The 22,587-nt window shown below is 34.4% G+C and overlaps 1 protein-coding gene across 4 annotated transcripts in view; it reads left to right on the forward strand.

The window, feature by feature from the left end:
• The window catches only part of MBD5 (methyl-CpG binding domain protein 5), a 476,246-nt gene that overhangs the window by 14,152 nt on the left and 439,507 nt on the right, over nucleotides 1–22,587 (forward strand). For 3 of the 4 annotated variants that reach the window (XM_055260943.2, XM_055260945.2, XM_055260946.2), the window contains exon 2: nucleotides 19,505–19,563. The exons of the other annotated variant lie outside the window; for it this stretch is intronic. The gene's annotated coding sequence lies outside the window, so the exon portion shown is untranslated. The remainder of the gene's footprint in view (nucleotides 1–19,504; nucleotides 19,564–22,587) is intronic. 4 annotated transcript variants of the gene reach the window in all.

The raw sequence follows: 22,587 nt of genomic DNA on the forward strand, positions 1-22,587 counted from the left end.
CACATTAGGTAGGCAATATTGCAAAAACGTTAAGAGCACGGACCCTAGAGCCAGACTGTCTGGATTCAAATCCCTGCTCCACCACTTAACTAGCTATGAGATATTCTGTGCCTCAGTCTCTTCATTAGTAAATGGGCCTAGTCAGTTGTGTCCACCTCAGGGTTATTTAGTGAGTTTAGATATAAACAATGCTTTAGATGTATACAATGCTTTAAAAATGCCTGGTACATGCTAAGTGACACAAAAGTATTAACTGTTATAGTGATTATATGTGTTGTCTTTATATTAGTTGTACTATAGAAAATAGTCTAGTATATAGTAAATATACTAGTAAATATAGTAGTATAGTATATTACTAGTAAATATACTATAGTATATTATGGTAAATCTTTAACTTGGTAATATTTCATTTGGTAAATAAAACATTCTATTTATAGTTCCTTGAAATGTATACCAGACTTACTTTTCAAATGACACTTTTATGTGTCTTTTTCCATTTGCCAGATTCTTTACATTATTTTTTTACTTCTTGTTGAGGGAGATAGTGGGAAAAATATCTTTGTTGTTTCTCATAAAGAAACAGACATACAGAGTGTTTAGCACCTTTTAAAGTATAACAATAAGAAAGTCAGTGGAAAGACTAAAATTAGGACCCAACATATTCCATGTGCCAATGTGTTGAGCCAAGCTATCTGTTCTCCTTATTGAGAATTCAAACAACAAAACCATTAGTTGGCAAAGTAAATGTGAAGATATGTTCTTCTATTCTTTAAAAATTGTATTAGCTTGTGTCTGCTTTTGATATATCCTCTTACTTAAGGTTGATTCACTCAAAGATTACTTGAAAAGTTTGATTTAAATGGGTGTAGACAATTAAGTATTGGGCTAGCCATCCCTTAGGACATTTAAGGGCTGAATGTCTTTCTTAGCCATCAACTGGCTTTTTCTCCATCTTTGATGAACTAAGTCAAAAACTCCTATTTCTCATAGTCAGTACTCTAGTACTGTATATGGGCTCAGTGTGCTCTTGTGAGCCATCCTAGAAACTTAACTGTCATTCTTAATATTTCATTTCTATTGAGTGATTCCAAGTTTCAGGGAATAAATTAGTGAGCAATGAGGTTTAGAACAGCACTAGATTTATAAGGTGAACAGTATCTATATTTTAATTTACATAGTAAAGAACATTTTAAATAGGTTTTTATTTTTTCTTATTTAAACGATTACAATATCTATATTTTAATTTACATAGTAAAGAACATTTTAAATAGGTTTTTATTTTTTCTTATTTAAACTATTACAGTGTGTATAATTCATAAGTTTAAGAAACTGATGAACAGTTTGGTTGGGGGACCAAGAAAATAATAAATATTGGCAATCAAAACACTCGGAAGCATTTTTAAAGAGATAATTATAAATGGTTGCATAGATAATAAAAAGTGTCTAATTTCAAATTTATAATTTATGATCATAATTGCTTAAGACATAGGGTTTTTATGTAAAGGCAGAATGAATTTTCTCTTCCAAAATAACCAAACGTAACGTTTAGTATACTACTCTAAAAATTGCAAACAGTTAATGGAGATTTTTACATAAAGGCCACTTTTATTGTAGAAAACTAAACAAAGATAATTTGTTTGTTTCAAATAACCAAGTATTGACTGGATTCTGCTACACAGTATCCCTGGTATTTTTTCATATGAAATAATGCTTAAATGTTATAAACAAGTTCTACAAAATGTTCTAAAATCTTTTTTGGTATTTTCATATATTCATTCTGCATAGAATGAGGAAACCTAATCACCCAGTAACCCAGTTTGAAAACTCATATTATTTTGTAAATCCTAATGTAATTAAACCACTTTAAATTTCTGCTAAAAAATATCAAGTTATATTTACATATGCTTTTTTAAAGTTATGCCTTGTGAAAAATACTATCTTTAAATGAGACAGTTATAGACATCTTAGACTATTAAGGTTAACATCAGCTAAGAGACATCAAATCCTGATTCAAGAGAATAGTAATATTTTCATAAGCAGAAATTTTTCTCAAAGAGAAAAAACATAGAATGTGCAGTGTATTCGCATTATAAATGCAGTTAGGAAAAAATGCATTTACAGAAAGTCCCAGGACTTGACAAGCAAGCTCAGGTTTTTCATAGTGATGTAGAGAAGCATAAATGTTCATTAATTCAGTTACTCATTCTAAAAATATTAAGTACTTGCTGTATGCCAGGTATTCATCTATGAATAAGACAAGCAAGGACTATGGAGCTTACAGTCTTTCCATTGAAGACCAATACTAAGGAAATATTTATAAGTGATATACATTACAAGAGAACAAACAGTTCTTTCAGCTATTTAGAGAATGCAGATAAAAGTTGAGTTGTAAAGCAAACATTTCTAAGTGATAATAATAAAAGCGTTAATTTTTTATTCTCTCAATGTTTTGGATAAGGAAAAAGAGACCCAGAAAAGGTCTCTTATCCAAGGTTATATAACAACTGGTATATCTGGTACCTTGGTCCCCTGCCTCCTAGTGTATTAATATCGCCATAAGAAATAAAGCAGGAATGTGAAAGAGAAGAAAGTCAGGCAGGATGCCTAGAAAGTTGGACCAGACACTGGATTTCAGTGTAGTCTATATAACAGGAGGAATCACATTTTTAAAACTTTTTTTATGCTTGTTTTATACATTGCTTTTCAGTTTCTTTTAGCATTTACTAAATCTTTGAGGACTTTGCTAAGTTCCATACATCTACAAAATTTCTAAACAGGAGTCTTATGTCCCTGGAAGTGAACTATGTTGGTACTATGCTTCCTAAATCTCATCTCTACAAAAACTTCTCAGGGTTATATCTTTTTTTTTTCTCGTTAAAGAAGGTTGTTTTCTTTAATTACCTTGAATTTAATAAGTACAGTCTTATCATTGCTGACAAAAAAAAAAGAAAAAGAAAAAGAAAACTTGAGGATTTTGGGAAATTAAGGACACATTTTTTTTTTTTCCTGGGATGGTTTCGATGTAACACCAGTTTGAAATCTTGTTACTGTGAATTAATTGTCACTGTATCTGATAATAAAAGAGTTTATAATAAGTTAGAAAGCGTATCCCATCAATCACATTTAAGGTTTTGACTAAACTAATGGATAAAGATTTGTAAGGAAGTTGGGTGATTTTATCTTACTGTCCATTGTATTTTTTTAATTTGGTTTTTGATGTTACTGTTTATACCAGGTTAACAAAGGGTTTGATTTTTGTTTCAAAAAAATATATTAAATAGAAAAACTGAGTACACATCCTAATACTTACTTTGACTTTGGGACAGCAAAGCACAATTATAGGATCACACTTTGAGAAGTAAATAAACTGTTTGAAAATTGAGTCTGCAAAGCTAGACATAGTAACAACAGGAAACATCCCACCTACAATGCATATGGCAAAGGAGAAAGACAGTACAGCAGACTACAGACAAAAATAATAGCTGAGAGCTGAAAACAAGTATTCTGCTTTACAACCTTAGATCTGTCATCTCAAAAATAGAGATAATCTTTCTTCAAAATATAATATGGTGATGTGAGCATATTTTAATTTATAAGAAAAATCTTTTTCTTTAGTTATCCCATTTCATATTTTTGCATTCTTTATAGTTGAGGGTACATTGTCTCCTGTATGTTTTAAACCTTATTATTTTTCTGGTGTATATTTGTTGTTTTGTCTCCTAGGGACACATACTATTTTTACTTTACTGATGTGCCAAATTTTAAGAAATTTAATACCTAAAAAACTGAATATGCAAAGTTCATAAAGTAAATGGTGAAAAGATTTCACTGAAGAATTGCTTTAAATAGAAAGCTCTTCTGATGTACTTAAGTGTTTGTAAAGTCACTTCCTACCCTGGGCTAAAAGAGACACAAGAAAACTCGAGGCTTAAAATGTTGGAAATCACTGTTGCTTGAATAGTAAGCAGAAATGAGGGTAAATCATTTCGGAAATTTTAAGTATAAACTAATGAAAAATTGCTCTGCTATAGAAATTGCATTTTCATCTAATCGTCTGAATATATTCATTTTATTAAGTGGGTTACTACTGTGTGTTCTTTAATTTCATTATCTTCAAGATTAATTTATAGAGTCTATATGAAAATACTATGTGGAATAGGAGTTATATTTTATAAGGAGTTGCTATGTTTTAAGGAGTTATATGTTAAAATGACATTATCTGGTGAATACCAGTTAACCACAAGGGTACTGGCCAGTTATGTTTCAAAATACCTGTTACTTAGTTTGAGAAAAAGTGACTTTGGACACATATTCCTGCTTCTTATTTTGTAAAAGGGAATGCTGTGGTTTGTAATACTAGGCTATTGTCTAGTTTGATTCAAAGCACCCTACTCCATTCAGCCTGGGCAAGATAGTGAGACCCCCATCTCTACAAAAAAATTAAAAATTAAGGGTGGGAGGAGGGAGAGGATCAAAAAACTATGTTTATGTATTGGGTACTATGCTTATTTCTTGGGTGACAAAATAATCTGTGCACCAAACTCCTGTGACATGCAGTTTACCTATCTGACAAACCTGCACATGTACCCCTGAACCTAAAATAAAAGTTAAAAAGTGATAACTAAGTAAATAACAAATAAGCTAGACATGGTGGCACGAGCCTGTAGTCCCAGAAGGAAGAGGTGGGAAGACTCCTTGGGCCAAGAGGTCAAGACTGCAGTGAGCCATGATTGTGTGACTGCACTCCAGCCTTTCACAAAAAAAACCCTGCAAAAGCACCCTACTGGTAGATAATATCTTCTTTAAAATTATAAATAATGTCATGTTCATTAAATCTGATTGTATATACTATATGGACAGAATAGATTATCCAGCCTTTTGATTCTTTAATTCTATCTGTCTGTGATCTAATTAAATAAAACTAAGTTACTTTGATGTATATATGGGTATTTATATCATTAATTCATAATAATTAGGCAAAATAAATAATTCCTATAAGTGACAATGATAGCTTTTTAAAAAATACAGCCAACATTATTTCTGTTATATTTATTCAAACTCCCAATTTTGATACCAAACACAATTTAATCTTTATCATATATATGTATCCATTAATTTATTTTTGGCCCCATCCTTAACAGTTAAACATATTATGGCAGTAGTTTTTGTTTTTTTTTTTTTTTTTTTTTTTTTTTTGAGACGGAGTCTTGCTCTGTCTCCCAGGCGGGAGTGCAATGGCGCGATCTCGGCTCACTGCAAGCTCCGCCTCCCGGGTTCATGCCATTCTCCTGCCTCAGCCTCCCGAGTAGCTGGGACTACAGGCGCCAACACGTCCGGCTAATTTTTTGTATTTTTAGTAGAGATGGGGTTTCACTGTGTTAGCCAGGATGGTCTCGATCTCCTGACCTCGTGATCCGCCCGCCTCGGCCTCCCAAAGTGCTGGGATTACAGGCTTGAGCCACCGCGCCCGGCCGTAGTTTTTGTTTTTGCATGCGTTTTTCTCCTAGGTCTGGAATAACGATTCTTGACCCTGTGGGTGCACATTAAAATCATGTAGGACCAGGCCCTAAATTTTAAATCAAAATCTTTGAGGTTGGAGGCCCTGGTATTTTTTAAAGCCCCTCACGTGATGGCTTTACAAAATAAGCCACAAAAGCACTGGTAGATGTTATCTACCAGTAATATGCTTTTGTGGGGTTTTGTTTGTTTGTTTGTTTTTGAGTCAGGATCTAGCTTTGTCACCCAGGCTGGAGCGCAGCTGCACAATCATGGGTCACTATAGCCTCGACCTCCGGGCTTAAGGGATCCTCTCACCTCAGCCTCCTGGGACTACAGGTTTATGCCACCATGCCCAGCTTATTTATTGAAGTCCAGCCAGTATCGAGAATTACTGTGCTAGGGCTATGATCCCCTGTGTTAACATTTTCTTACCTTGCTCTTGAAGGATCATTAAACACCAGTTCACGGGGAGTTGGAGGGCTGACGACACTACAGAATCTGGACTCTATGACTTGTTTTGGGTGTAACAGGAGGGTGTGATGAGGAATTTCTGTGAAGCTGACTTCTGGATCCTCAGCTTCAATTACTGAAACTATGGAGAGACATGAAAGCACCCCACCCCGGCTCAGGTCAGGAAAGAATTAGGAGAGGGGACTTCTGACTGGTTAGGTGAAATTGAGGAAGGGTTAGAAGTTCAGGAAAGTAATACTTAAAAGTAGCAGATTGTATAGACACTCTTGTTCTGAAGTACCTTGAAATGGATTTGGAGAAGAACCACCATCAGGCCATCATGGATGATCTTTCTCAGGAGAAAGATGAGAATCAGTTTACAACAGGCCATCTAGAGTTTTCACTCTTGTACCTGTACACACGTTACACACTTATGCATACTCATGTACATCATACACACAAACACTCGTTATTCTAAAGCAAGTAAGATGACATGTTTTGATGCACAGGTTGATTACTGGGGCAAAAGAAGGTTCTGCTTTGGTATTCACTGCCTTTCTTCTACTTTCCACCCATCTTTCCTCTCTCCAAAAACGTAAAAATCCTTTAATACCTACTTGCTTGTACTTGAAATTTTTTAAGGGGAGCAAACTTTCTTCTTAAACAGATAAGAAAGTCTTAACATGGAAATATACACAGAAATCTTCTCAGAGCATTGTATAGTCTTTTAACCAGTTAATGCCATCTTTATCCTTTCCTATATTTTAATCTGAGAGAGAGTGATAATGAGAGAAAAGCTCTGGCCACCTAAAGGGGACTGTCTTCCACTTCGTTGTTTACTATTTACTTTTAATTGTGAAGAAAACCTAAAAATATATGTGCAAAAATACTTATAGTCTACCAAACCTCTGCTGAGCACTTTAGTTGCAGATACATCATTAGCATATAATACTCTTGCTTTCAAGAGATGTGGAATTTCTCTTTTATAAGAATCTATGCGGATATAAATAGTAAACACTATAATAATGAGAATTGTTAGGTGGATATTACTGTGATTCAGAAAAGACATACTTTTTCTTCCTCTCTTGTCTACATGATAACTATTAAAAAAAAAAAAACTAAACATACTGGTGATCAAGGCACTCATACACTAAGAGTTCAGTGATGATACATCTCTGTCCTTTCTTGGCAATTTTTGCTACCATTTATTTTTAGTGCCTATATAACATTTTAAAGTTGCATCCTCCTTTTTATGACTGATGAGAAGCATATGCCTCTATGAGGAAGAAAAGGTATTTATGACTTACAGAAAAAAATTTCTCACAGCTATGAGTAAGCTATAGGGAACTGAAAACAAGAGGCCAAAGAACTTTTTTTTTTTTAATGGCCTTGGATACATAAAGATATTTAGACCAGCTTTCAAAAATAAGAACAGTTTTTAAAATTTACCATATCGAGCCTCAGTACATTATTCTAAAACACAGCTTTATAGTTCCTCTATAATCTACATTAAATGAAGAGTAAAATAAAACTACAAATTTAGGAAGATGAAGAGGACAAAAAAAGCTACAAACAAGGTAAATAAGAAAAATTGCAAACCTCAAATCTCTTACAAAGAAAATTATGATATTAACAGTTTCCTTACTCACATTTGGTAATTGTATACAGACTGCAGAGTGACTGCCTGTACATCTGAAAAAGGGGAAAAAGGACCTAACTGGTGTTGCTGAAAGAAATTTTACAAATAAAGGGATCGATCTGGTAGCTGGTCAGGTTTATTTTACCTGGGATTTAGGGCTTCCTGAGGCAATGTAGCCTTTACCCTTTTTTAGGTCTTAGCTCCCTTTGAAAATCTGATGAAATCATTAGATTTGGGGAGTAGGATGTCTTGTATAGAAAATTTTGTATGGGCTTGTTTATGTATTTCAGGGGGTTTGTGAGTGCTCTGAAAACAAATGACCTCCTAGACCACCTGTATCAGAATCACCTGAGTTGCATATTAAAATTGCAGACTATTGGACTCCACCCTAATCTTATTGTATGAGAATTTCTAGGCCTGGCGCTGTGGCTCACACCTGTAATCCCAGCACTTTGGGAGGCCAAGGCAGGTGGATCACGAGGTCAGGAGATTGAGAACATCCTGGCTAACACAGTGAAACCCTCTCTCTACTAAAAATACAGAAAAAAAAAAAATTAGCCAGGCATGGTAACAGGCACCTGTAATCCCAGCTACTCCTGAGGCTGAGGCAGGAGAATCGCCTGAACCCAGGAGGCAGAGGTTGCAGTGAGCCAAGATCGTGCTACTGCACTCCAGTCTGGGCGACAGAGCGAGACTCCATCTCAAATAAATAAATAAATAAATAAATAAATAAATAAATAAATAAATAAATAAACGAATGAATAGACTTTCTAGTTACTTAGGCTCAGGAATCTAGATTTTAACAAGGATTCTCTGATGGTTCTCTTTTCATCACTAAAGTTTGAGAATCACTGCTCTAGAGCTTTATGGATTACACCAGTTCTGCTTTTGGCCTAGAAGCAGGTTTTCTTATTCCCTGTTCAATGATACTTGACTCACCATATGTTGCCTACCAATTTCTTACCCATCTACAAAAGAAAGATATTTGTGCTGGGTTGATCATTTTAATTGAAGGAAATAAGTCATTAGAAATACATATTTTAGATCCTGGGTCTGTCAGTACATATGATTTGCAAAATAAGTAAATTTAACTTATTTCCAGTCTTTTGTAAAACATATTTATTTGCTCTAAAAATGTATCTGCAGTTATTTAAGTGTTTAATATGTCAGACTGGGATTTTCAATTATAGCTACTTGAAAATACTGCTAACTCAGAATAATTGAGGTCGGATCCAGTGTAAATTTTGGGGAAGCATGACTTACAGAATTAAATTAAAAATATATGCAGTTTAACTTCAGATGTACGTAGTGATATGCACTGTCTCCAAGAAGAGTCATCTCTATATCTGAATAAAGCTTATTTGTAATGCATATATTAAGTGGTGTTATGTAAATCAGCGCTTTTAAGATAATGTAAAAACTGCTTGAAAATAATATGCAAAATTTGACCAAACATTTCCTTGCAAATCTTGTTATGGTCTTAATTTATTTTTGCTGGTTTACTTCACAGATAAATTTAGAATTGAACTTTAGTCTAGTAGGGACATGCCATTATCTCATTTCCAATTATTGGATCTGGATTAATGAGTGAGTATGCCCATGGGGCTGAACTATTTAGTATTAAGCAGAAACATTTTTATACCATGACACTTAGAACCAGGTTATAAGTCTAGTATTCCTATGACTTTTTTAAACACAGAAGAAAAAGTTTCCTAGACAAGGATTATGCCATGTATTTTAGTCAACTTTCTCATCAAATGTGTTGTTGGGAGTCACGAGAGACCAGGTAAAATAATGTAGATGACTCAGTGAAGGATACTTGTTGCTAAGAGGAAATAAATAAATATAAGATGATTAGTGGGTAAGTTAGAAATACCTTTTCTGTGTGGGAAAAATATATGCTATTGTTATTATTATTCATTTGTATAATAAAAGTACCTATTAATGTTTATCTGTGTCTTTCTTTCTTAAAAGCAAATTAAAATTAGTTCAGTAAATATTATGTAAAATCTGTTATTCCTGAAGTCCTTATTTCTGGGAAACTACATGAAATACGTTATAAAAATTTTTCATGTCTCCTGTGGTCATCAAATTTATGTAAAAATAATAGTTTCAGTAGTTACTCTACAAAGATTAAAATTTAGTTGGTGATTTTCCTGCTGCTTCTTATTTTCCTCAGTAAAAAATTATGTTTTACTACAATATGATACCGCTTTTTATGGTATATTGTTTGGTGACTGTTGAATTCAATTTCTTGGTTCCCTTTGACTTTGTCCTCATGTATTCCTCAATGGCACACACATGCACACATGCACACAAATACATCATTATGTCTCTGTAATAAGAGGTGTATTTTATTTTCCTATTTGACAAAATGAATTATAATGGTTATAATAGCAGCTTGCTTTTGATAAGCATACTAACTGGTACATAGTAAATACATACTGTGCATGCATTATGTCATTTATATCCACACAGTCACCTTCAAATTCAGTACAATTTTGATTCCCATTTTACAGATGAGAAAGCATATTTTGGTGAACTCAAGCAAGGTTATACGACTAGCAAATTTTAAATGAGATTTAATTTCAGTACTTATTAACCACTATACTTTGCTGAATTTGAACATTACTTTAAAATATAACTTCTAAAGTGTTCATATTAGAAACCTATAAATATACATAGATTTGTCTCCTCTCTTACGAAGAACACATAAACGAAAGAAAGGTATTAATTTGGTTGCTTATCATATGCCACACATAGATATAGACGCTTGTATGTATGGCATTTAATCCTTGTCTGTGAGGTAGGTCTTTTTATGCCTTTCTATAGATTTAAATTAAAGGTTCAGTTTAGTAACTTGCTCGAGGTTATACAGAATGTGGCAGAGCTAATATCTGACCCCATAGTGCTTATAACTGGTAAATAAAAAACTTGGATTAGGTCACTTTCTCAAGTGTACTGGAGACTAATTGCTCCAACATAAAAGGCAGATAGACTGTTACCTACTAGTAAATGTAAAGAGGAAATGTCATTTCTCTTCTTTCTCCATTGTCTTTATGCTATTATGTTAGAATTTGTATATAGCAATCTAGAAATTTTGAAAACTTCCCCTCTTAATCCTAGAATGGATAATAAAATTGTTTCCTAATTTATGTACACAATCATGGTTCACACAAGTCAAACAGTTCACCAACGGTTTGTTGTTAGTATTGTCTTAATGAAGGGTTTTTTTTTTTTTTTCCTGAGACAGAGTCTCACTGTGTCGCCAGGCTGGAGTGCAGTGGTGCAATCCCGGCTCACCGCAACCTCTGCCTCCCAGGTTCAAGGGATCCTCCTGCCTCAGCCCCTCAAGTAGCTGGGACTACAGGCATGTGCCATCACACCCAGCTAATTTTTGTATTTTTAGTAGAGACGGGGTTTCACCATGTTGGCCAGGACGGTCTCGATCTCTTGACCTTGTGATCCGCCCACCTTGGCCTCCCAAACTGCTGGGGTTACAGGCATGAGCCGCTGCACCCAACCTTAATGAAGGCTTTTTATATACTAGTGATGTTATGAAAGAAATAAAATACAAGGTTTTCAAAGATTTTGTGATTGGTTGAGAAATCTACTTAAACACATCAAAATAATTCAGCATATGATTAAGTTGTAGACTGAGTGGTTAGCAGTAAGTCACTGAGATCTTTCAAACTCAGTATTTATGTAATTACTCATTAATATCTCCCACAAACCTCTTTTGCTTATATTTACTTTCTTGGATGGTGCCGTCCCTGTCTACCCCAATTCCCCAAGTTAGAAATATAGTCCCCCTTCCACCCCTTCTTTACCTTCATAGTCAGCCTATCACCAAATCGTATAGAATTGTTTTCCTTCCTAATTCGTAAGTCCGCTCAGTTCTATCTTTGTGTTATGCATATTGCTGCTACTTTAGTTCATTCCTTGACTAGAGTATGGTAGTAAGTAGTCTCCTTAGCTAATTAATCTGTCTCTGACTTTTCTGTACTCTGGGCCATATTCTATCTTTTGCTGAGTTGTTACCAAACATAAACCTGGTTATGTCACTACCCTGATTAAAAACCTTGTGGATTGTTCCTTTTTCTTGGTTTATATAAAATCCTATTTTCAGTCTGACATATAAGCCCTTCATCTTTATATCTTATGTCAACTTAGACCTCCAGCTTCATTTCCCATTACTTTTCCCCTTATGATGTCTTTCATTGCAGCTAACCAACCCACTTCCTCTTCAAGATTATGTTTTGCTCCTTCAGGTCTCCTTGGCTTTGTTCACATGCTGTCTTTTGTACAGTGCCTCTTGCCTTATCCACCATCTCCCCCAACATAGTTACTGCAAATCCCAAATCAGGTGTCACTTCTTATCAAATCATCCTGGCCATCCTCAATTTTCCCCTTCTTAGTTAATGATGCACTCATTTAACTTTTATGGTCATGTAAGATGGTTGTCTTTTTACTTTTAGTGTCAGTCACCAAGATTATCAAGTTCTTGCTTTGTTTTCTTTTGCACCTTCAAATCTAGCTCAAGCCATAACTACGACCATGACCTTTACAAAGGGTCATACAAACCTGAATTTAAGTAAAGGCGCTGCAACCAAAAGAAATGGAGTACATTTTGCGTGGAGACAGAGGACGTTTTAAAAAGGATCATGGGCAATGGCAATTTTAGATGTTTTTTACATCCTGCTTCGCCAGAATTAAGCAGATAATACCTGAATATACCAGAAGGCCAAATTGGGAGATGTAGAAATTGTTAACCAATATTTTTACCAAGTGCCTTGATGAATGTTTGTGTTTGTGCCACAAAGGCACTAGGGGTACAAAGATGAATAAGAAAGGAACTCTGCCTTTGAAGAAATTTAGAGTGACTAGGGGAGAAAGACATGTAAATAAATGTATAAGGTCATCTAGAGTATTCATTTAACAAAGTAATTGTAAAGAACAGCAAGCAACCGCTTATGATGAGAATACCTCCTTTGGCAGAATGGCCCTAAGTCCAAAGTGACACGTTAGCTAAATTTTAAGTTATGAGTTGGAATTCTACAATTGCATAAGATGGTAAGGGCTTCCTAGACTAAGGGAACAGCATGTGCAAAGACATGAGTTACAAAAGCAGCAAAACTAGAGAACCCATTGTTTGTGAGATCTCATGCATAGGGTTGTTTATTTTAGAAAGCCTCATAAAGAAGCCTCTAGTAAGATAGTATAGATAATTCCCAACTTAAATATGCTGTCTTGAAACAATCCTCTTATATCAATTTATTCATTGTTCTTTCCCTTTGAAGTCTAATGTGGATAGGAGCATAAACTTTGGTGATGATTAATTTAAGTTCAGATCCTGAAATATTCAGTCTCTGTAAAGCATCATTTTACCTGTTCAAAAAAAGGTTACTAACTACCTCCTCCTCATGGTTTTTTGGAAGATTCAGAGAGATAATGCATACAAAGTTGTTGACACAATGCCTGGTCCGTCTCAGTAGGACTCAAGAAATGTTAATCTATATTAAGGCTCCCGATAGGCCTTTTTTGGTTTCCCACCCATTTATTTAAGAAATGATTTTTTAAATGCTTACTACTTATTAGGTGCTGGAATTACAAAGATGAGTAAAACACAACATCTGCCTTTGAAGAATTTATAGTTTAGTGAGGATATGCACATAACCTATGTTGAAAATCAACAATAATAATACAACCTGGCAAATGCTTTAGCAGAGAGTTTTGTGAGAAAATAAGAACTGAGGGAAGAAGCTACCAAATCTATTTTTGGACATTAGGAAAGTCTTCTTCAGGAAGGACTGACATGAAGAATGAAGAGCAGTTTGCTGTTTTGGAGTTGGAGAGTAGAGAAGAGTAAGGCTTTCCAGGAATGAGGAAGAACATATTCAAAAGGAGGGTCAAGGTAACATGACTTGTTTAGTAAAAGACAAATGATAAGAAAACCACTAAAAGACAAAAGAATGGAGTAGAAAACAGGGGACTGAATGTACTCAGGGGAACTCTGTGGTTGAAAAGTCCCCCAGAAGGCCTGAAGTTACTACTTTGCTCCCTTGAGAAAACAGAAGTGAATAAATTTCCTAGGGTGGGTATGAGATAAGCCTCTCTGTGAAAAATTGCCCTGTCTCATCCTGGGATGTTGGAATAGTCTAGTCCACTCTTCTGACATGAATTCTTGTGTAGTCCCAGAAAGTACTGCAGTGCTCAAAGGGTGAGGCAAGAGGAGCAAAGAAATAGAATTTCATTAGTAATGTTAGTGTCAGAGAAGTGGTGCCAGCAAGAGTCATATTGACCACATTGTGGGAAATGGTAAAAAAGAAGCATTTTCCTGTGGTTGCTGGGAGTTTCTGGTAACATGTGATGGATTGACTGGACTGTGGCTTGACTAGACAGTGGCATCAACCTGTGTATTCACTGGTTCTCAGCTGCGCAGTGATTGTACCCAGAAATTGGACATTACCTTAGCTCTTTAGAAGCTAGAAATCTTGTGGCAAGTGGATTTCGTGCATCATCCATTCTTCACTTTGCTTTGAACCAAAGGAGGAATTTGGATAGCACTAGAAATTTATGGAAATCTGTCAGTGGGAGCTAGCCATAGAATAATTGTTATGCTGTGGTTTTGCACTCCAGCTGTATTTCTAGCTAGTTAGGACTATGGCAATATCTTTTGAACAAGAAAGCAAAGAGGAAAAATAACTGAAATTTGTTGAGTAATTACTGTATACCTAGTACTGTAGTACTTGCTTTCTGTGGGGGAGAGGGGTGGATTTCATTTTTTATTGAGGTAAAATCCATGTAGCATGAAATTCACAATTTACATCATTTTAGAGCATGCAATTCCTTGGTTTTCAGCATATTCACATTTTTGTGGAGCCATCACCAAATCTAATTCCAGAATATTTCTATCTCCCTGAAAAGAAACCCTATACCTGTTAGCAGTAACTTCCAAGTACCTCCGTCCTTCCCATATCATCTGGCAACTTCTAGTCTACTTTCTAACTACATAGATTGGCTTATTCTGGACATTTCATATAAATGGATTTATATAATATGTGGCGTTTTGTGTCTGGCTGCTTTCACTTAGAATAAGGTTTCATTCATATGCTAGTGTGCATCAGTACTTCAATCTCCTTTATGGCTAAGTAATTTTTCATATGAGGATGTACCACATTTTGTTTATCCATTCATCAGTATTTGATGATGGACATCTGGGTTGCTTTCACTTTTTGGTTATGGATAATGCTGCTGTAAACATTTGTGTACAAGTTTTTTTGTTAACATATATTTTAACACATTCCTAGGAATGTAATTGCTGGGTCTCATGGCGACTCTATGTTTAACATCCAAGGAACTACCAAACTGTTTTTCAAAGTAGCTGCACCATTTTCATTAGCATACAAGGATTCCAGTTTCTCAACTTCCTTACCAACACTTGTGTCTTTTTTGTTACAGCCATCAAGTGAGGTTGAAAATTTATCTCATTTGGTTTTGATTTGCTTTTACTGATGGCTAATGATGTTCCAAATATTTTCATGTGCTTATTAGCCATTTGCATACCTTCTTTAGAGAAATATTTATTCAAATCCTTTTCCGTTTTAGAGAAATGTTTATTCAAATCCTTTTCCACTTTTTGGTGCTTGCCTTTTCATTATCTTTTTATTATTGAATTGTAAGAGTTCTTTATACATTTTGGATACTAGACCCTTATCATATGATTGCAATATTTTCTCCCATTCTGTGTGCTGTCTTTTCACTCTCTATAATGTCATTTGATCCACAAAAATTTTGTCTCATTTATTTTTTTCTTTTGTTACTTTAACTTTTGGTGTTAATTTAATAGATTATTGCCTAATCCAAGGTTATGAAAATTTACATTATATCTTGAAGAGACTACATCCCCCCATTGAATTGCCTTAGCACTCCTGTCAAAAATCTATTAATCAAAGATGGGTGTATTTCAGGCTTTCAGTAATATCCTGTTGGTCTGTACATCTCTCCTTATATCAATACTACACTGTTTTGATTACTGTAGATTTGTGTAGTAAGTTTTGAAATCAAGAATTGTGTTTCCTAACTATAGTTTTTTTTGTTTCTTGATTTTTCTAAGATTGTTTTAGCTATTCAGGGTTCCTTATATTTTCATACGAATTTTAAAATCAGCTTGTCCCTTTCTGAAAATGAAAAATAGACTGTTGAAATTTTAGTAGGAGATTGTATTAAGTCTGTGGATCAGTTTGGGAATTATTGCCATCTTAACAGTAGTAACTCTTCCAATCCATGAACAGTATGTCTTTTCATTTCTGTACATTTCCTTTAATTTTTTAAACAGTGTTTTGTAGTTTTCAGTGGACAAGTCTTACACTTCTTGGCTAAATTTATTAAGTCTTTTATTCCATTTAATGCTATTGTAAACAGAATTGTTTTCTTAATTTCATTTTTGGTTTCTTCATTGCTAGTTTTTAGAAATACAACTACTTTTGCATATTAATTTTGTATTCTGCATCTTTGCAGACCTTTTTAGCTCTAAAATATTTTAGTGGATTCTTCCAGGTTTTTTTATACATAAGATTATGTCATCTGCAAATAGAAATAGTTTTACTTCTAATCTGGATGTCTTTTCATTTCTGTTTTTCTTTTTTTTTTTTTTTGCCCAGTTTCCCTGGCTGGAATGCTTAGTACCATATTGAATAGAAGAGGTGTGAGCAGACATCCTTTTCTTGTTCCTGATTACTTATGGGAAAGCTTTTACTGTCTTACCATTATGTTAGTTTTGAGGTTTTCACAGATGTTCTGTCAGGCTGAGGAAATTTCCTTCTGTTCTGTTTGTTGAGTGTGTGTGTGTGTGTGTGTGTGTGTGTGTTGTCATGAAAGGATGTTGTATTTTGTCATATGCTTTTTCTGCATTTGTTGAGATGATCATATGGTTTAATATAATCATTTAATTATGATATAATAATTCTTCTAGATTATAGTGTTTTGTTGAGCATTCTTGAATTTATATTTATTTATTTATTTATTTTTATTTATTTATTTTTTTGAGACGGAGTCTCGCTCTGTCGCCCAGGCTGGAGTGCAGTGGCGCGATCTCGGCTCACTGCAAGCTCCGCCTCCCGGGTTCACGCCATTCTCCTGCCTCAGCCTCTCCGAGTAGCTGGGACTACAGGCGCCCACCACCACGCCCGGCTAATTTTTTTTGTATTTTTTAGTAGAGACGGGGTTTCACCGTGGTCTCGATCTCCTGACCTCGTGATCCGCCCGCCTCGGCCTCCCAAAGTGCTGGGATTACAAGCATGAGCCACCGTGCCCGGCCTTGAATTTATATTTATAAGAGCTGTTGATCTATAGTTTTCTTGGGATTTCTTTGGCTTTTGTGTCAAGATATGCTGGTCTTACAGTGTGAGTTAAGGAGTATTCTTTCCTCTTCTGTTTTTTTAAAGAGCTTGATAAGGATTGACATTAATTTTCCTTGAATGGTAGAATTCGCCAGTGAAGCCATCTAGTCCTGGGCTTTTTATTTCTATAAGGTCAGTAGTGACATTCTCATTATGATTCCTAATTTTACCCTTCTCTCTTTTTTTTCTTGGGTAGTCTAGCTAAAGGTTTGTAAATTTTGTTGATTATTTTAAAGAACAAACTTTTGCTTTTGTGGGTTTATTTTTCTCTTTTGTTCTAGCCTCAGTTTTGTTACCTCTGTTGTAATGTTTATTTTCTTATGGTATAAGACTGTTATTGAGATTTTTTTTTTTTTTTGAGATGGAGTCTCACTCTTGTAACCCAGGCTGGAGTGCAATGGTGCAATCTTGGCTTACTGCAACCTCTGCCTCCCCGGTTCAAGCAATTCCCCTGCCTCAGCCTCCTGAGTCACTGGGATTACAGTCATGTGCCACCACACCCAGCTAATTTTGTATTTTCAGTAGAGACGGGCTTTCTCCATGTTGGTCAGGCTGGTCTCGAACTCTCGATCTCAGGTGATCCACCTGCCTTGGCCTCCCAAAGTGCTGGTGTTACAGGCCTGAGACACCATGCCCAGCAGAGATCTTTTTTATTGTGGGCATTTACAGCTATAAATTTCCCGCTTAGCACCGCTTTTTCTGCATACTATAAGTTTTCATATGTTATGTTTTCATCTTAATTTATCTCAAAGTATATCTAACTTTCCTTCTGATTTGTTCTTTGACCTATTGATTATTTAGGAGTATGTTGTTGAATTTCCACATATTCATGAATTTTCCAAATTTTCTTCTATTAAATTCTCATTTCATTCCATATAGTCTGATAAACCCACTTTGTTTGGTTTCAAACTTTAAAAAATATATTGGTGTTTGTTTTCTATACCATAAACATGTGACTTATCCTGGAAAATGCTGTGTATTTACTTTAGAAGAATGTGTATTTTGTCACTTGAGTCCAGGAGGCAGAGGTTGCAGTGAGCCAATATCGCATTACTGTACTCCAACCTGGGCGACAGACCGAGAGTTCGTCTCAAAAAAAAAAAAAAAAAAAACAGAGACAATGTGTATTCTGCTACTTGGGGTGGAGTCTCCTATAGATGTCTATTAGTTTCTAGGATTGTTCAAGCCTTCTATTTCCTTGCTCATCTTCTATTTAGATTTGTATGTTCATTATCAAAAGTGTAGTGTTGAAGATGCCAACTGTCTATTTCCCCTGCAATTCTTTGAGTTTTTGCTTTATGTATTTTGGGGCTGTATTGTTAGGTGCACATATGTTGATAACTGTTATATCTTCTTATTGAATTGACCCGTTTTTCATTATATGATGCACTTTTCTTTCATAACAATTGTGTCTCAGTATCACTGTTTTTATAAAATACTTTAGCATTTACATTTAAAAATTGTTATTGCCTAACATTTAATACAAAATAAAATACACAACATGGTAAATGTTGAAGCTTAATAATAAAATAAATATCTATGAACCTATAATACCGTAATAATGAGAATATAAACATTTTATTATTCTGTGTTGCTCTCTTGTCCTATCTGCTTGACTCCTCCCAGAGGTAACTAGTAATGTGAATTTTGGGTTTAATCATCTCTTGCTTTTTAAAAAATAGTTATATAGTCTATTTATCTTTAACAGTATATTTAGTTTGGCCTGGTTATAAAATTTATACAAAAGGACTTACACTGTATGCATCCTCTGGCTTATATCACCCAGTATTATATTATTTGAGATTCATACATATGTTGGTGTTGGTGTGTGTAGCTATAGTTTGCTCATGTTCATTGATTTGAAGCATTCTATTTAAATGTATTATAATTTATTTATCCATCCTACTAGTGATGGGTATTTGAGTTATTTCAAGTTTATTTGTTTGCTGTTAGGAATACTGATCCAATGAAGTTTTTTGCTTTTCTCTTTCTTTTTTTCTTTGTATCTTTTTATCTTTCTTTCTTTCTTTCTTTTTTTTTTTTTTTTTCTGTGACAGGGTTTTGCTTTCTCATCCTGGCCAGAGTGCAGTGGCACAATCACAGCTCACTGCAGCCTCGATCTCCTGGGCTCAAGTGATTCTCCCACCTCAGCCTGCTGAGTAGCTGGGACTACAGGTGGGCGCCACTACACCTGGCTTATTTTTAGTTTTTGTAGAGGCAAGGCCTCCCTATGTTGCCCAGGCTGGTCTCAAACTCCTAAGCTCAAGGCGATCCTCCTGCCATGGCCTCCCAAAGTGCTGGGATTACAGACATAAGCCACTGTGCCCAGCGTGATCCAATGAACTTCTTTGATTATGTATAAATTCTCTTGGTGCATATGTTCAAGAATTACTCTGAGGCTACACTACTACAACAGTAGCCACTAGCCATACATCATGACTTACATTTAAATTTTATTTGATTTAAATGAAATTTTAAAAGTTAGTTATTCATCTCTTTTATTTGTGCTTAACAGCCCACATATGACAGTGGACATAGAGGACAACGCAGATATAGAACATTTCTTTTATCACAGTAAGTTCTTTGGATAACACTGCTCTAGCACAATACTTTCTAAAATGTGTCCCATGAATCACAGTGGTGATCCGTAAGCTGTCACTGGTCTGCAACAAAATAAGTACAAATATTGAGACTTTTTAGGAAAGCTTATGGCAATTTCACGTTGCTGCAACATCGAAGTACATGATCACTTTTGCAGTCATTTTAGAAATTTAGTATTTTAGAATTTAGTAATTCATTTTCATTGTATTTTACATAAGTATTAATTAGCAAAAGATTAGAAAGAAAGAAAAACAAGAGTTTGCTCACAATGGATACTTTGAGAAACACTACCCTTGGGTATGTTTAGGTGGAATTGCAAGATCACAGTGTATGCTTATGTTCAACTTTATAGGATAAATTCACTGTTTTCCAAAATTATTGTGTCAATATTATATTCCCACCATCAGAGTATGAGAGTTTCCATTGTGTTGCTGTTTCTCTGTCCCTGGCTTTTGTGTCCCTCATTTTAGATTTAAATTTTGCCATGTGATGGATGTGAAATGGCATCTTATAATTTTAATTTACATTTCCCCAGTTGCTAATGAGATAAATATATTTTTATATGTGTATGATGCACTCATGATTCTACTTTAGATTCTTAGGGATTCTTTTTATGTTCTGATACTGATCTGCTTCTTAAGTGTGTTGCAAATATCTTCTCCAAATTTGTGATTTGTGTTGTCTTTGATAAATAGAAATAGTTAATTTTAACTTAGTAGAAATTATCTTGTTTTTTTTGTGTGTGTGCATGTGTTGTGTTTAAGAAAGTCTCCTAGAATTCTTTTTTGTCTGTTTAAGTTTTAAAGCTTTATCTTTCACATTTAGGTCTTTATACCCATCTGCACCTTGATTAAATTTCCATTCAGGGTTTGGGATAGGGATCTAATTATTTTTGCCTTCTTTGATTAACAATCCCTTCATTACTTGTTGAATAGGTTTTTCTTTTTTTCTTTTCTTTTTTTTTTTTTTTTGAGACAGAGTCTCGCTCTGTCGTCCAGGCTGGAGTGCAGGAGTGCAGTGGTGCGATCTCTGCTCCCTGCAAGCTCCGCCTCCCGGGTTCAAGAGATTCTCCTGCCTCAGCCTTCTGAGTAGCTGGGACTACATGCACGTGCCACCACGCTCGGCTAATTTTTTGTATTTTTAGTAGAGGTGGGGTTTCACTGTGTTATCCAGGATGGTCTCGATCTCCAGACCTCATGACCCGCCCGCCTCGGCCTCCCAAAGTGCTGGGATTACAGTCGTGTGCCACCGCGCCTGGCTGTTTATTGAATAGGTTTTTCTTTACCATTGATTTTCAGTGTCTAGTTTGTCTTATAATTGTATTTCCATATGTGTATGGGTCAGCTTCTGAACTCACTGTTGTGTTGCATTGGTGAAGTAGTTCTAAATCTTCCCTTAATTGCTGTAAGTTTAGATAAGTATTGGTAGTTGATAATGTAAGACATGTCATATAGTTCTCTGTCAGAAATTTTATAATCAGTTTGGCATGTTCTATAAGAAATCTTGTGGGGATTTTGATTGGAATTGATCTAATAATTATAATTTAATTTTATGTCCAAGACCATGGAATACCTCTCCTTATATTTTACTCTACTTTAATGTCTCTCAAAGTTTTGAAATATTCCCTGTAACTTTCTTATGTGTACTCTTGGTACTTTAAAATTCATTTTCTACCTCTTGCTTATATAAAGAAATGCAGTTGTCTTTTGTACTTTTTTTTTTATATATTTGTTTAGAGAGCTTACTAAACATTCTTTTTAAATCTGATAACGTATTTGTGGATTCTTGGGTATTTTTAAAAGAGATGATCGTTCTCAGCAAATAATAATGCTTTTGTTTGTTCTTTTCCAAACCTTATGCCTTTTATTTCTTCTTTTGGCTTTTTGTGGGCTAGAATCTACAGTGCTGATAATGAGCATTTTCTTGTAATGTTGCCAATCATAAAAAGAATGCATTCCAGGTGTTACCTTTAATTATTACTCTTTTTTTCTTGTGGATGCCTTTTATTATATTTAGAAAGTTCTAATTTTTGTATAAAAGTTTATATCACGCACAAATATTGAGATTTATTAAATGTGTTTATTGAGATGATGACTGTATAGTTTTTTCTTTTTTAATCTGTTAATGTAGTGAATTATATTTATATGATTTCCTAAACTTAACCAAAACAGACTTTGTCATGTTATCTTTTTTATACTTTCTGGATTAGTTTAAAAATGTTTAGTTTTGGCATTTTGCATTTCTGTTTAGGAAGTGAGATTGGGCTGTAATTACCCTTTTTAAAAAATGAGTTGAGTTCATACCTTTTTTCTATTCTCTGGAAGTTTTAAGATTAGAATTGTGTTTCTTGAATGCATAGTGAAATTCATCTATAACCTATTAAGGTTGCTTTTTGTGTGTGTGAGAGCATTTTTAACTTTTGATATAATTTTTTTTTTAGTTGTCAAAAGATTGTTTAGAGTCTCAGTTTATTCTTTAGATAATACATTGTATTTTTCTGTGAATTCATCTAAGTCATCTGTGTTTTCACATTCATTGGCATGAAGTTCTTAATATTCTCTTATCTGTTTAATGTATGCATTATTTGTTGTTTCATTTTAAATATTTAATATTTTTATTTATGCTTCTCTTGTTCTTGAATAACCCTGTGATAAGATTAGCAATTTTATTAATCTTTTTGAAAAGGAACCAGTTTTTTATATCACTGATATTTTCTATTGTGTGCTATTTACTATTTCATTTATTTTTGTAACTGTCTTTTCTGCCTTCTACATTTTAATTTTGCTTTATTCATTATGTATTCTGCTGACTTTTAACTTTTAAATTTATATACTTTCTCATTAATTTTCAGCCTTTTATCTTTTCAAACTTTAAGTACTTACGGCCATTAATTATCCTTTAAGTACTGCTTTAGCTATATTTCACAGGCTTTGTTATGTAAGGTTTTTGTTATTTTTTTATAAGTGTCTTCTAATTTCTATTGTGATTTTTTTTTTC

This window comes from Symphalangus syndactylus, chromosome 22 (genome assembly GCF_028878055.3).
Source record: "Symphalangus syndactylus isolate Jambi chromosome 22, NHGRI_mSymSyn1-v2.1_pri, whole genome shotgun sequence".
Taxonomy (NCBI): Eukaryota; Metazoa; Chordata; class Mammalia; order Primates; family Hylobatidae; genus Symphalangus; species Symphalangus syndactylus.